The sequence below is a fragment of the Tiliqua scincoides genome, unplaced genomic scaffold, assembly GCF_035046505.1.
Source record: "Tiliqua scincoides isolate rTilSci1 unplaced genomic scaffold, rTilSci1.hap2 HAP2_SCAFFOLD_70, whole genome shotgun sequence".
Taxonomy (NCBI): domain Eukaryota; kingdom Metazoa; phylum Chordata; class Lepidosauria; order Squamata; family Scincidae; genus Tiliqua; species Tiliqua scincoides.
This window is the reverse complement of record NW_027101652.1, coordinates 120794-133504: the sequence shown is the minus strand read 5'-3', so window position 1 is coordinate 133504 and position 12711 is coordinate 120794. Positions and strand designations below refer to the sequence as shown.

At 49.4% G+C, this 12711-nt stretch overlaps 1 pseudogene; it reads left to right on the top strand.

Moving 5' to 3' along the window:
- The first annotated feature begins 440 nt into the window (after nucleotides 1–440).
- LOC136636042 (U4 spliceosomal RNA) lies at nucleotides 441–567 on the top strand (annotated as a pseudogene).
- The last annotated feature ends 12144 nt before the right edge of the window (nucleotides 568–12711 follow it).

Here is a 12711-nt window from a genome sequence, read left to right as displayed (position 1 = left end):
ATAAAATAGACAATCAAAGCCTCTTTCAAAAGACAATATCCCATCTTTTTGGATTCCAGAATCTTGCAGAGGGGCTACATTCTTAGGGGTCTACCAATCATTTCATCAAGCTGTGAAATCAAACCTCATTCTGACAACACGATCCTGTGGTTAAATTAGAGGTGTCACGTTGAGGAGAGACCAGCTCATACACATCCATCTCCTGGCCTGCCCTTCTTGGGGCTCCAAGCCGAATGTGCATGTCCGTTCTATCCACATCCCAATTCACAGATGGGGACCATCTGAAACACCCAAACCTCTTGGGGTTTACATAAAATGCTATCAGTGGTGTAGCTAGAGGGGGTGCAAAGCACTAGGTTTTGCAGGCACCTGAACACGTTCTGGAAGCGGCCCCCCCTTCCCTTCCAGGCCGCCAGAGCAAAACAGAGGCCTTCTGAGCCAGCTTTGCACAGCGACAGTATTGTAGCCAATGAGGTTAATCCGAGGCGCTATTACTGCGAGTTGAACACTTTTCCCAATGCCCTGCCGTGAGGACTTGAAAACTAGTGGTTTAAACATGGGCTGTTTTAGGGTCACGCCTGTAACGAAGGCACTCTGGGACTCTCTTTCTAGGACTCTGGCTTTATTGGCTGCAAATTACAACTGGTGGGGCTGGATCCCCCAGTCGTCTCCTGATCCTCCTGAGTCTCTTCACCCCGTGATTGTCTTGGTCCCTGGATGGCTCTGAATGTGGTTGTGGATGCTGTGTGGACGCTCACTGCCCCTACTCCCAGGGAGGGGGTGGTGCAGGTACTGCAGGGCACAGCCAAACTCATGCCATGGGGCGGGGTCTTGCAGTGGAGGGGTCTCCCAATCCGCGGTGGGGCAATCGGTTGCCCTGCCCCCGAGGTGGCTGGCAGAGTCCTGCCTTGAACCTTCCAGGGGCTGTGGGTGGGGGAAGGGTCTCTCCTTGGCTTCTCTCTTCCTGCAGCCTGTTGGGAGGCTGCGCTTGGTCCCACCTGCCCAGGTCTTCCTCTGCCAGCTTGTCTTCCTCCCTCTTCTTGCCCTTCCAGCTCCTTCCATGGCACTGCCTCTGTCTCGTTCTCCACCCTGTCCCCTCCTCCCAGATCCTCTTCTCTTGTCTCATCTCCACCTCCTCCTGCTTCTCCTTTGCCCCTCTCCACACCACTCTGGTGTCCTCTGTCTTCTGCTTTCTCCTTCTTCCATCCTCTTGCCACCCCCCTTCTTCTTCCCCTGATCCTTTTTATGGCCACGCATCAGCCCCTCATTAGTGGCAGGAGCCAGTGCTCCCCTGGCACTCCACCCTCCCCCTCTCCCACAGGACTGGCGCTGAGTGGGTGACATCATCAGTACACGTAACAGCAAACCACCCAGGATGGTGTCTGGTCGATCCAGACCAAGAAGATGGCAGGGCCATTGCCCACAGTGAATAATAGGAAACACATAAAGTCAACCTGTGGCTGACATCACTTGTGGAGACTCCAGAATTGGTCTCCAGCTGGCTTGTTTCCTTTGCACATCACCCTATCAGCTATGCACTGGGGTTCTTGGTTTAGGTCATGCTCCAAGCCCTTTAGCTACTGTTCATGGAGAGCTATGGTGGGGGGGGGGGGTGCCATGACATGGCTAAGTGGGAGAATCCTGTAAGAGAGTGGATTCCCTGAAGGCCCCTCTGCTACTCCCCCCTAGTTTGAGCACCCCAGGAAAGGCTCCGTGTGCATCTTTCTGCCTGGCTGAAAACCACATTTCATCTGCTTAGGATGAATACCGCCTCCCCCCCGCCTTGTTCTCAACATGAATCAGCTGATGTCCCCACCAGTTGTGTCAGGATTCAAGTCTCTGAACACTGGCAGGCACCTTTTGGCACTTTGCCTGCTCAGAAGGTACCTGCTGACAGAAGAGTCGACAGGACGTTCTCTCCAGCCATTTCCATTGGCGTCTTGCTGGTGTTCTCCCGAGTCTTTAATATATGTTAAAAGATCAGGTGAGGAGAGTCCCAGCTTTGATCTTGTTTCACAGTGCTGACCTATGCTTGCTTCTTCAGTGGTAAGCCCCACTCAGTTCAATGGGGCTTGTTCCCAGGGGGCAGCCCAATCCAAGGCCTTCTGGTACCCATGGCTCCAGCAGCCCCCAAATGGCGACCACTGGACCCTATGGGCTCCGGTCAAGCTCTGGAAGTCTCCTCAGTGTGAGGGAGCTAAAGGGAGGGATAAAGGGCAATCAGTCCTGTTCCCCACTTCCAAGGGAGAAGCAGTTAAGGCCCAAAGAAACAACTCCTTGATAAAGAATCCTTTAACTAGTTGCAGTCAGTACAAACACACACACACACACACACACACACACACACACACACACACAGAGAGAGAGAGAGAGAGAGAGAGAGAACTTTCAATGAAATCAATTTATTGTAAAAATTTATTGTAAAAATTAACGTGAAAATAACCTATTCCAAAGATACACTTTCACCGATCGTCACATTTTTTTAAAAATGCAGTGAAGAAGATTCTATTTGGGGTGGTTGTGGAATTCACACTCAACTGTAGTGTGAGTCTGTTTGAGCTGGTATTTGGCGCACTGACGAGAAAGGAAGAGGGAATGACTTGGCGGGCAGAAGTGTGGGGAGCGCTTGACTAGGATACTGAGCAGGAGGAGGGCTGGACAGAGGGGAGGGAGGTGGCAAGAGAAATGAGGGGTCAGACATGATGATTGCTGCCCTTTGAAGGACAACCTGCCAAGCCTGCAAGGTCAAGCCAAGGGTGCCGGGTTCCCTGCAGTGCTTTGGAGATCCAAGCATGAGGCAGAGACACAGGGCTTCTGCCTCACTCCACAGGTCTGGGACCCCTGGGGGTGACACTGAGACTGGCGCCCAGGCAGGTGTTAAAACAGGTTGGGGTTGATAGCCTTGTCTTCATCCCCCAGATATACCACTGTCACGACATCAGCAGAGGTGGGGCCTTGAATGTCCAGCCTGTATCTCAGAGCAAACAGTGTTCATGGCGCATACATTCAACAATAGTCCAGGATGCATTGCAAGTGGAGTAAGCAGGCAGGCCTGACTGGTGCTCTTTGACATTAGAACGTATGCAGTCCTTGATTATTAGAGGGAATAATGATCTCAGCAGGTAACCCTGCCTCCCAACCTTTGCTGTTTGTCAGTGGCAGTCCTGGGGGGGGGGATTGATGGGGCAAAAGACTCAGGCGCCACTCCTGTGGGCCCTGTGGGGACGGATGGAAAGGCACATTTGGCTGGGAGCCACAAGAAGGGCAGGCCAGGAGATGGATGTGTATGAACCGGTCTCTCCTCAGCACGACATCTACAATATAACCACCGGATCATGTTGTCAGAACAATGTTTGATTTCACACTTTGATGTAGTGATGGGTAGACCCCTAAGAACGTAGCCCCTCTGCAAGGTTCTGGAATCCAAAAAGATGGGATATTGCCTTCTGAATAGGCTTGGATTGTCTATTTTATATCTTATAGCAGGGAGGAAGTGGGGAAGAGGGTCTCCAACTGGTGAACAAAAGTCTAATGTAGAGTTTCAGGCTGTCGCTGAAGCAGAGATACTGAGTCTCCAAGCAGAGATACTGGGTCTTCCCAACACATATTGCTTAAAAGACACCTAGCAAGTGCTGGTTACACCCAGAAATGGAGATACAGGCAGTGGCATAGCTAAGGAGGTGCAGGGGGTGTCAGTTGCACTGGGCAACGAGTTATAGGGGGCAAGAAGCTGAGCTTGACACTAGTGGCCAAAATTGTGAAAACCTTGGTATGTACAAATAATACCAGCATGTTATAAATCATGGGAAAGGCAATTTTAATGTAGAATGCAATCGACATGCATCTGTTGACTGGAGGCTTCCTGAGATTACAGTCTCAATCCCCAAAAGAAGAACTACTTAGTGGTCATTGGGATGAGGCAGTGGCATCACTAGGATTCGTGTCACCCGGTGCGGGAGGCCTGTGCGTCACCCCAAGCAGTGGGCGGGGCCACGCCCCAGGTGATTCGCGTGGTGATGTGCCCCCCACTGGTTTTTTAGCCCCCCAATGTGATGTGCTCCCCCCACTAACCTTTTGCTATAACACAGATATTTCAATGTGGTTTGTTTCATTGCATTCTGCATGAAATTACGCATTGATTGATATATAATATGATGGTTCTATTCCTCCAAATTCTGATTTTAGTGATTTTGAAAACTTGTAGAATCTCTCTCACACACACACACACCCACATCCTGTGTCAACTTACTAACACCTTATTGCAGCAGTTCTCAAACTTTTAGCACTGGGACCCACTTTTTAGAATGACAGTCTGTCCAGGACCCATTGGAAGTGAAGTGTGAACAGAACCCTGCCCCCCCTGCAGTCTGCCAGCGAGAGAGCCAGCCGTCTGACCTCACTCCTTCTCCATGAAGGCAGTAGTCTGGATAAGTAGATGAAATGTGGATTTCATCCAGGCAAAAAGACGCACACAGAGCTTTCTCTGGGGGTGTTCAAGGTAGGGGAGAGTAGCAGGGGGGCCTTCAAGAATCCATTACCCTGTTGCGTTCTCCCCCTTTAACCATCTCATGGCCCCACTGCAGTTCTCCATAAACAGTTGCTACAGGTGTTGGAGCATGACCTAAAGCACCTCCATGCACAGCTTGGTGCAGTCAGTTTAGTGATGTGCAAAGGAAACAAGTGAGCTGGAGACCAATTATGGAGGCTCAACAAGTTATGTCAACAACAGATTGACTTTTCCTCCATATTATTTGCTGTGGGCAATGGCTCTGCCACCTGCCTGATCTGGATCTACCAGGCACAAATTCTGGGTAGACTGCTGCGATGTACAGCGATGATGACATCCACCCAGCGCCATTCTCCTGTGGAGAAGGGGCGGGGGAGCACTGCCTCCTCTCACTAATGGGGGGCTGATGGGTGACCATACGGAGGAGCAGGGGAGGCAATAGCATGGAAGAAGGAGAAGGCAGGAGAGGGAGGATGCAGGAGGGGGTGGAGAGGGGCAAAGGAAAAGCAGGAGGTGGAGACAAGACAAGGAAAGAGGATCTGGCAGAGATGGGAATTGGATACAGGCTTTCATTGCTTTTGAACAGGCTTTGATGGTCTATTTTACCCCTGCTAATTGGGTAAGAGGCACTTTTTCAAGTGGCTGCTCCTTTTTTTAGCAGGGGGAGAGTAACTTGCCCACCTCACCCCAGCAGTGTCTGTTCTAGTGGCTGTCTGCTGGTATTCATTTGCATCTTTTAAGATTGTGAGCCCTTTTGGGACAGGGAGCCATTTAGTTGATTTTTCTCTGTAAACTGCTTTGTGAACTTTTAGTTGAAAAGCGGTATATAAATACTGTTAATAATAATAATAATAATAATAATAATAATAATAATAATAATAATAATAATAATAATAATAATATTTTGTAGCGTTATTTGTATCCTATAGTTTTTTTGTTTAAATATTTCATGTATTTTAATTGTTGTTGGCTGCCTTGGATGCCCTCTGGGTAGAAAGACGGGCACGTATCAAACAGATACATAAAATAAGTTATAAAGCCGCTGGCCAGAAATCCGGTTCATCGCGTCCAGTGTTTCATAAAGAACTTCTGTTTGTTGCACCATTACCACTAAAATCTCACCTTTAGAGTCAGTCACGGGGTGCAGCAGCGGACCTCCCATTGGACATAGTGGAGGGAGAACAGGGCCCAGGAGGGGTTGGAGGCAGCAGCTGGCTCTGCCACCGTATCCCAGCCTCCCAAGAGTCTCCTCTGGTCTGCTCCCACTGAAAAGCAGGCATAGATCCAAGGAGACCCATTAGCGCTGCAGCTGCATCACCTGGGGTCAGGAAGCAAAGCTGGAGTACACAGAAGACCAGTCAGTTTCCCTGTTGAATCCAGAGGAATTCACATAACATTGAATTCAATTGCAGAGTCTAATGTTATTGTCATAGGGGCCATTTTACTCTGCTTTGCTCCAAAGCACATCAATGACCTGAAGGGTGATGTTCTTCTTGGGTGGCAGAGTGGGGAGAGGTGTGAACAGAACCCTGCCCCCCTGCAGTCTGCCAGCGAGAGAGTCAGCCGTCTGACCTCACTCCTTCCTCTGCAGGGCTCCTTAAGCTAAGCAGGAATCGTGGTGTGCACTGGGAGGGCTCCCAGCATGCTCCAGGATTCCTGCTTTGTTTAAAGAAGCCTTGTTGTCAGCTGCCCTCCATTCACTCCTTCACACCATGAATCTGTTCAAGTTTGCATACAGTTATGCAGGAGATGCTTAAATAGTGATTGAATTAAAACACAAGAAGGCAGTTCAAGTTTGCATACAGTAATCCCCCAGGTGGGGGGAAGCGGGGAGTGGGCGGAGGGAGTGTGGACGGAAGGCAGGGCCTAGTTGGAAAGCAGGGATGCCGGCAGGCTCTGAGCTGCATCTCAACTTCCCTCCCAGTCTACTCCCACTGAAAAGCAGGCATGGATTTAAAGAAACCCTGCTTGATACCGTCATACATCCCCTTGATGTTGCCTGTGTCAGCTGCTATCTGTATCTGGGAGCAGAGCTGGAGCCAGTAGTCGTTAGCACATCTCCTGGCAATCTGCTGGACTTTGCTGCGAGCAGCTCGGAGGACCTGCAGGTTGCGCTCACTGGGACTGGCCTTGTGTGCTGCTTGAGCTCTCCTCTTTTCCTCAATGACTGTTGTCAACTCCTCAGAGTGGCCTTCAAACAAGATACTTAATAATAAATTATAAAGCCGCTGGCCTGAAATCTCATGCATCGCATCCAGTGTTTCATAAAGAACCTCTGTTTGTTGCACCACTACCACTAAAATCCCACCTTCGGGAGCTGGTGAGGGAGCGCACAATCAGTCCTTGTGCGCCTGCACCTGCTGGCTCGTTTTGCCATGCTGCCCAAGACTCCGTTCACCTTCAGGCCGCCCAAGATCATGCTGGAGCTTGTGTGAGAACCAACCTTGGAAGAAATCAGTGCACCGCAGAAGTGATCGGTGCACAGGCACAGCCCAGAAGGGGTGGGGGCAGCCAAAGGCTGCACTGGGTGCCATGCCCCCTCAGGACAACTCTGCCCTCATGTCCATTTTGTGTGTGGGTTCTGGGTGAAACAATTCATTGTACCAGACAGGCATGCAGATGTGTTGGCATGTAACGCTGGTGCTTCTGGTAACAACTTTTCTACTGGCAGCCAAACATGGCTGACTAGGTGAAGAGGTGGGGTGGGAAGGCCAGTGTGTCTCCCCTACTCTAAGCAAGAGCCTCTGTGACATGGGGACTTACATCTGCGTAGACATGCATAGGACTGGGCTGTTGGTTAGCTACGCCACTGCCCTGAGGTCTTCTTTCTGCAACTTCTTTGTGCAGTCCTTGAGCTCACTCTTATCAGCCAGCCTGATCTTCCAAACAGAGTTAACCCGCACACGCCAGGCGTCTTACTTCTAAGCGATCAGTGCAGGGGACCCAGCATCTCTGCCTGGAGACTCCACATCTTCTGCTTCAGCGACAGCTTGAAACTCTGCCTCAGATTCTCAATCAACAGGTGAAGACCCACAAAATAATCTTTGCTGCAAGCAACTGAAAGCCTCTCTGTGAACAAACGCAGTGCACTTGTGTTGATGGTGTTTGAGTGAGTTGGGAGGAGCTTGGTGCATTGCCGTCCACAAATGTCCATCTCACTTCACTGGGTGCACTCAGGTGAAGCGCTGCACGGAGCTGGCCATGGCACAACCCTCCCTTCCAGTGGTTCCTTGGATTCCAGCCTTACCACTGGTACCGAAGGCAGAATTCTAAAAGGTTTGTGAGGCAAGACTTACCCTTACAGAAGCCAGGCTGCTTCTCCCTCAGCAAGGCCTGTTCGTCTATCTGTTTTGAGATTCTATCTTTGATGAGGCCTTCCACCATCTTACCCGGTATAGATGTTAGGCTGACCGGCCATTCTCTTCAATATTTTATTTTTAATATATTAGACTTGATGCTACCATGGTATGTGACTGCATTTGGGGAATGTTACAGACCTGTACTTTTAACTAGCTACTATGGATATTCTTATATCCATAAATGTATCCAAATGTATAAATGTATCCAAATGTATAAATTCTTATATCCAAATAAATGTATTTTTGAATAAGTAATAGTATGTAAGATCTGATAGCCAATATGTTGTATGATTTTGTAGTAGAACAAAGAAATATAGGTTGAGATCTCTGCACTTGCCACACAACTTGCAATATCTTTCTTTTTACTTTTTCTTTTTCTTTGGTGATAACCTGCAAGTTGCCAAATTTTCCCTCTACAATTTGTGCTGTAGGGTTATTGCCTAACGTGTTCTAGAGAAAAAGGGGAGCTTAGAGGAGATAGGGAGGTTGCAGAGAAAGTGGATGAGTTTTTAATAATTGGGCAACCAAATGGTATATATTGTCCAAAATCAATAAGTATAAAGTGATGCATGTTGTGAAGTTGGGGTTTATTCCCCCATATATGCTGGGATCTGAGCTGTCAGTGATGAGCCAGGAAAGATTGTGGTGGGCAACTCAATGGAAACATTGACCCAATTTGCTACAGCTGTCAAGAAGGCAAATTCATGTTAGTGGCAATTAGGGAAAGGGTCTGAGAATAAGGCTGCTAATGTAATATTGTCCCTATACAAATAACTTTCCCCTGGGGGCTGGGGATAAGAATAGGCCCTCAGTTTGGCTGTACTTGTCGTAAGAGGCGACTAAACAGCCACCGGGTCGATGGGACTCGTCAGCCTGTGAAGGCAGCTCATCTGAGAGAAGGAAAACTCTGACCCCAAACCTCCACTGCCTTGTGGCTACATCCAGTTATGGAAAAGGCTTCAGGAGTCAACCTCGAGGCAAAATCAGGAGCCGGAGTCCCTGAGGCAGTTCATGGCTGAACACAGTCACGTTCTGGCAACTCCTGCGACGCCGCTGGAACCAACCATATTGGCCTCTGCCTTTCCATTGGACCATTCCAGCGACGTGGAGAGGGGGGATTTGCTGCATGGGTAACAGCCTATCCTCCATACCTACTTTACCCAGGCTTCGCACACTGGAGAGGACACTCTGTTCCAGAACCACCATTCAGAGCGCGACACCATAGTCTTCCGAGACTGAAGGATGCCAACAACAAATGGATATTCTTTCAACAATGATAGTAAATGGGACTTCTCTAGGGTAAGTGTGGGTAGGATTGCCTAGGATGGTTAAAGAATTTTCCTGCTTGATGATGTCACTTCCAGTCATGACATCACTTCCGGTGCGTCCTGACAGATTCTCATTTTTAAAAGTGGGTCCCGGTGCTGAATGTGCAAGAACCACCGCCCTAGGAGGCCTTGGGCAGGCACTGTGTGAAGGAGACATGAACCCACGTCTGCCTCCCGGGCACTGCCACATAGAGAGCCTGCCGCGCACAGCCAGCACATATGTGAACTGGCCAGATGAGGAGAGCATTGCTTCAAGAGACGGACGGGATGCTTGAGTTTTAAATGTGCCAGGAGGAGACAGCGCGGTTCCTTTCCATTTCAGTCGGGCTTCACTGGAAAACCGGCCCTAGGATCAGCGCCTTCTTAGTCACAGCACAGCAGGGAGGTGGAGACTCTGCCTGGTGCCTGAAATAGGCCTCTTCTGCCTGCCTTAAGCGACACACAAGGCAGGCAAGGCACACTCCCGAGCATCAGGAAGGGGGTCCCACGAGGAAATAATCCCAGCTGGGTGCAGAGTCAGGTTCACCCAGCAAGAAGAACAATTCAGTCACAAAATGCACATTCGCTCCAGAAAGTCACATCTAATTAATCCTCTTCTTGGGAAAGAGCCTTGTAGTTACCAGTGACTCAGCGCCACCAACAGTCTCAAGCAATTGCCAGTGCTTTTGTCTGCCAGAGCTTTTGCAGCAGTGGCGTAGCTAGAGGGGGTGCAAAGCACTATGTTTGGCAAGGAGCCTCAAGGCAGCAGGCAAGGGGCCCCTCCCCTTCCCTTTGGAGCCAGGCACACACCTCCATTTTGCTCCCCCACCTGCAATGGTTCCAAAGGCCTTGTCCTCTGCAGTGAGGCTTCCTGCAAAACTTAGAGCTTTGCAGCCCTTCTAGCTGTGCCCCTGTTTTGCAGCACGACTTCTGTGCTGGGGGCTGTATACAAAAGCTGCATCACTCTTGCCCAAAGAGTCCACAGCAGACAGGATGACTTGTGAAGATGAGAGGTTAGGGGCTGACAGTGGAGACAGACCAGGAGAAATGCAGATGAGTTTGAGACTGTGATGTGAAGAAGAGAGAAAACAGAAGGAACATTTTGATCCAAGATCCTGCTTTGCAACTTGCCTAACATCCCTACATATCAGCAAGCTCAACATAAGAACAGGAGAAGAGCCCTGCTGGATCATGCCAAAGGCCCATCTAGCCCAACTTCCTGTATCTCACAGTGGCCCACCAAATGCCCCAGGGAGCACACAAGGCTGCTCCTAGCTCTCCCCTCTTCAGATGCCCTGCCTGCCTTTCAAAAAGTTGTGCATTTAGATGTGCATTTGCTCACCCTTCATTTACTCAAAAATAAAATCCAACAATAATTCTGCAAAAACTGCTCCAGGGATGAAGGCAGACATTTGCTGGCAATATCACAGTCAATGGCACCCTCTGCAGCTGGCTTTTCAAGCTGAACCACACTGAAAACTCGCAGGACTAGTTTTTCAGAGCTCATACCAGAGCAGAAACAAAGTAGGCTTGTCTTGAACTCTGCAAGGGTACTTTCAAACTTGCCCCACTGATTTTAAAATATTACACTTCTCTTCTTTCAAAGACGGGATTGTAAGGCACTGGGGTGGGGTGGGAAGTGTTATGTACTGCCTCCTTAAGAGACAGTCCTAGAAGGCCTCAGAATGAGAGGGCCACATGAGAGAACTGGGGAAGCAGTTTCAGGTTGGCAGCAGAAGCCTGTGTAAGTGATTGGGCTTGTATGGCTCTCAAGAGCCTGGACAGCCTTAGGCTCTGACACACTAGAATCAATACAGTCCTTAGATAAGTTGCGCTTGTTTTGTGCTGTTTTTCCACCACTCTGACCTTTTATGCACTGAGCTTTTATGCGCAGACGAGTTGTTAGCAAGAAAAAAAGGAAGTTAAGAGATCTGCCTGGTTCCTTCCCAACTCCAAACCCTTCCCTCTTCCCTGGTTACAGGACCTCCTCTTGAATTACCCACTTCTGGCCCTTCTGACCTCCAGTTGCTGCTTTGGGAAATTGACCCTGCTTCCTGGCTCAGTCTGATTGGCAGCATGGCCCAAAAACCAGTTGGGTTCCACCCCAGCTGGACCATGACAGACTAGCTTTTGTAGCAAAGGTGGTCTGTCACAGAGAAGATCAGCAGCATGGTACCTGTCTATAGCAGCAATTTTCAATCCTTTTCTTCACGTGGCCCACCACGCCCACCGCCCAGGGCATTGCCCCACCCACAGCATGGGAAGAGGTCCATCATGGGAGGAACGCATTGCTTCCCGCATGGGGTGATGCAGACCCTAGTGGTGCCATTGTCTTCATGTCTTGTGATGTAACGTCTGGCTTCCAGGAGACTCTTCATAAGAACGGCCTCAATGGATCAGGCCATAGGCCCATCTAGTCCAGTTTCCTGTATCTCACAGCGGCCCACCAAATGCCCCAGGGAGCACACCAGATAACAAGAGACCTCATCCTGGTGCCCTCCCTTGCATCTGGCATTCTGACAGAGCCCATTTCTAAAATCAGGAGATTGCGCATACACATCATGGCTTGTAACCCGTAATGGATTTTTCCTCCAGAAACTTGTCCAATCCCCTTTTAAAGGCGTCCAGGCCAGAAGCCATCACCACATCCTGTGGCAAGGAGTTCCACAGACCAACCACACGCTGAGTAAAGAAATATTTTCTTTTGTCTGTTCTAACTCTCCCAACACTCAATTTTAGTGGATGTCCCCTGGTTCTGGTGTTGTGTGAGAGTGTAAAGAGCAACTCTCTATCCACTCTGTCCATCCCCTGCATAATTTTGTATGTCTCAATCACGTCCCTCCTCAGGCACCTCTTTTCTAGGCTGAAGAGGCCCAAATGCCGTAGCCTTTCCTCATAAGGAAGGTGCCCCACTCCAGCAATCATCTTAGTTGCCCACTTTTGCATCTTTTCCATTTCCACTGTATCCTTTTTGAGATGCGACGACCAGAACTGGACACAATACTCCAGGTGTGGCCTAACCATCAATTTGTACAACAGCATTACAATATTAGCTGTCTTATTCTCAATGCCTTTTCTAATGATCCCAAGCATGGAATTAGCCCTCTTCACTGCCGCCGCGCATTGGGTCAACACTTTCATCGACTTGTCCACCACCACCCCAAGATCTCTCTCCTGATCTGTCACAGACAGCTCAGAACCCATTAGCCTATATGTGAAGTTTTGATTTTTTTTTTCCCCAATGTGCGTGACTTTCAACTTACTTACATTGAAGCGCATCTGCCATTTTGCTGCCCATTCTGCCAGTTTGGCGAGATCCTTCTGGAGCTCCTCACAATCGCTTCTGGTCTTCAAAACTCAGAAAAGTTTGGTGTTGTCTGCAAACTTAGCCACCTCAACCCTGTCTCCAGGTCATTTATGAAGAGGTTGAAGAGCACCGGTCCCAGGACAGATCCTTGGGGCATACCGCTTTTCACTTCTCTCCATTGTGAAAATTGCCCATTGACACTCACTCTCTGTTTCCTGGTCTTCAACCAGG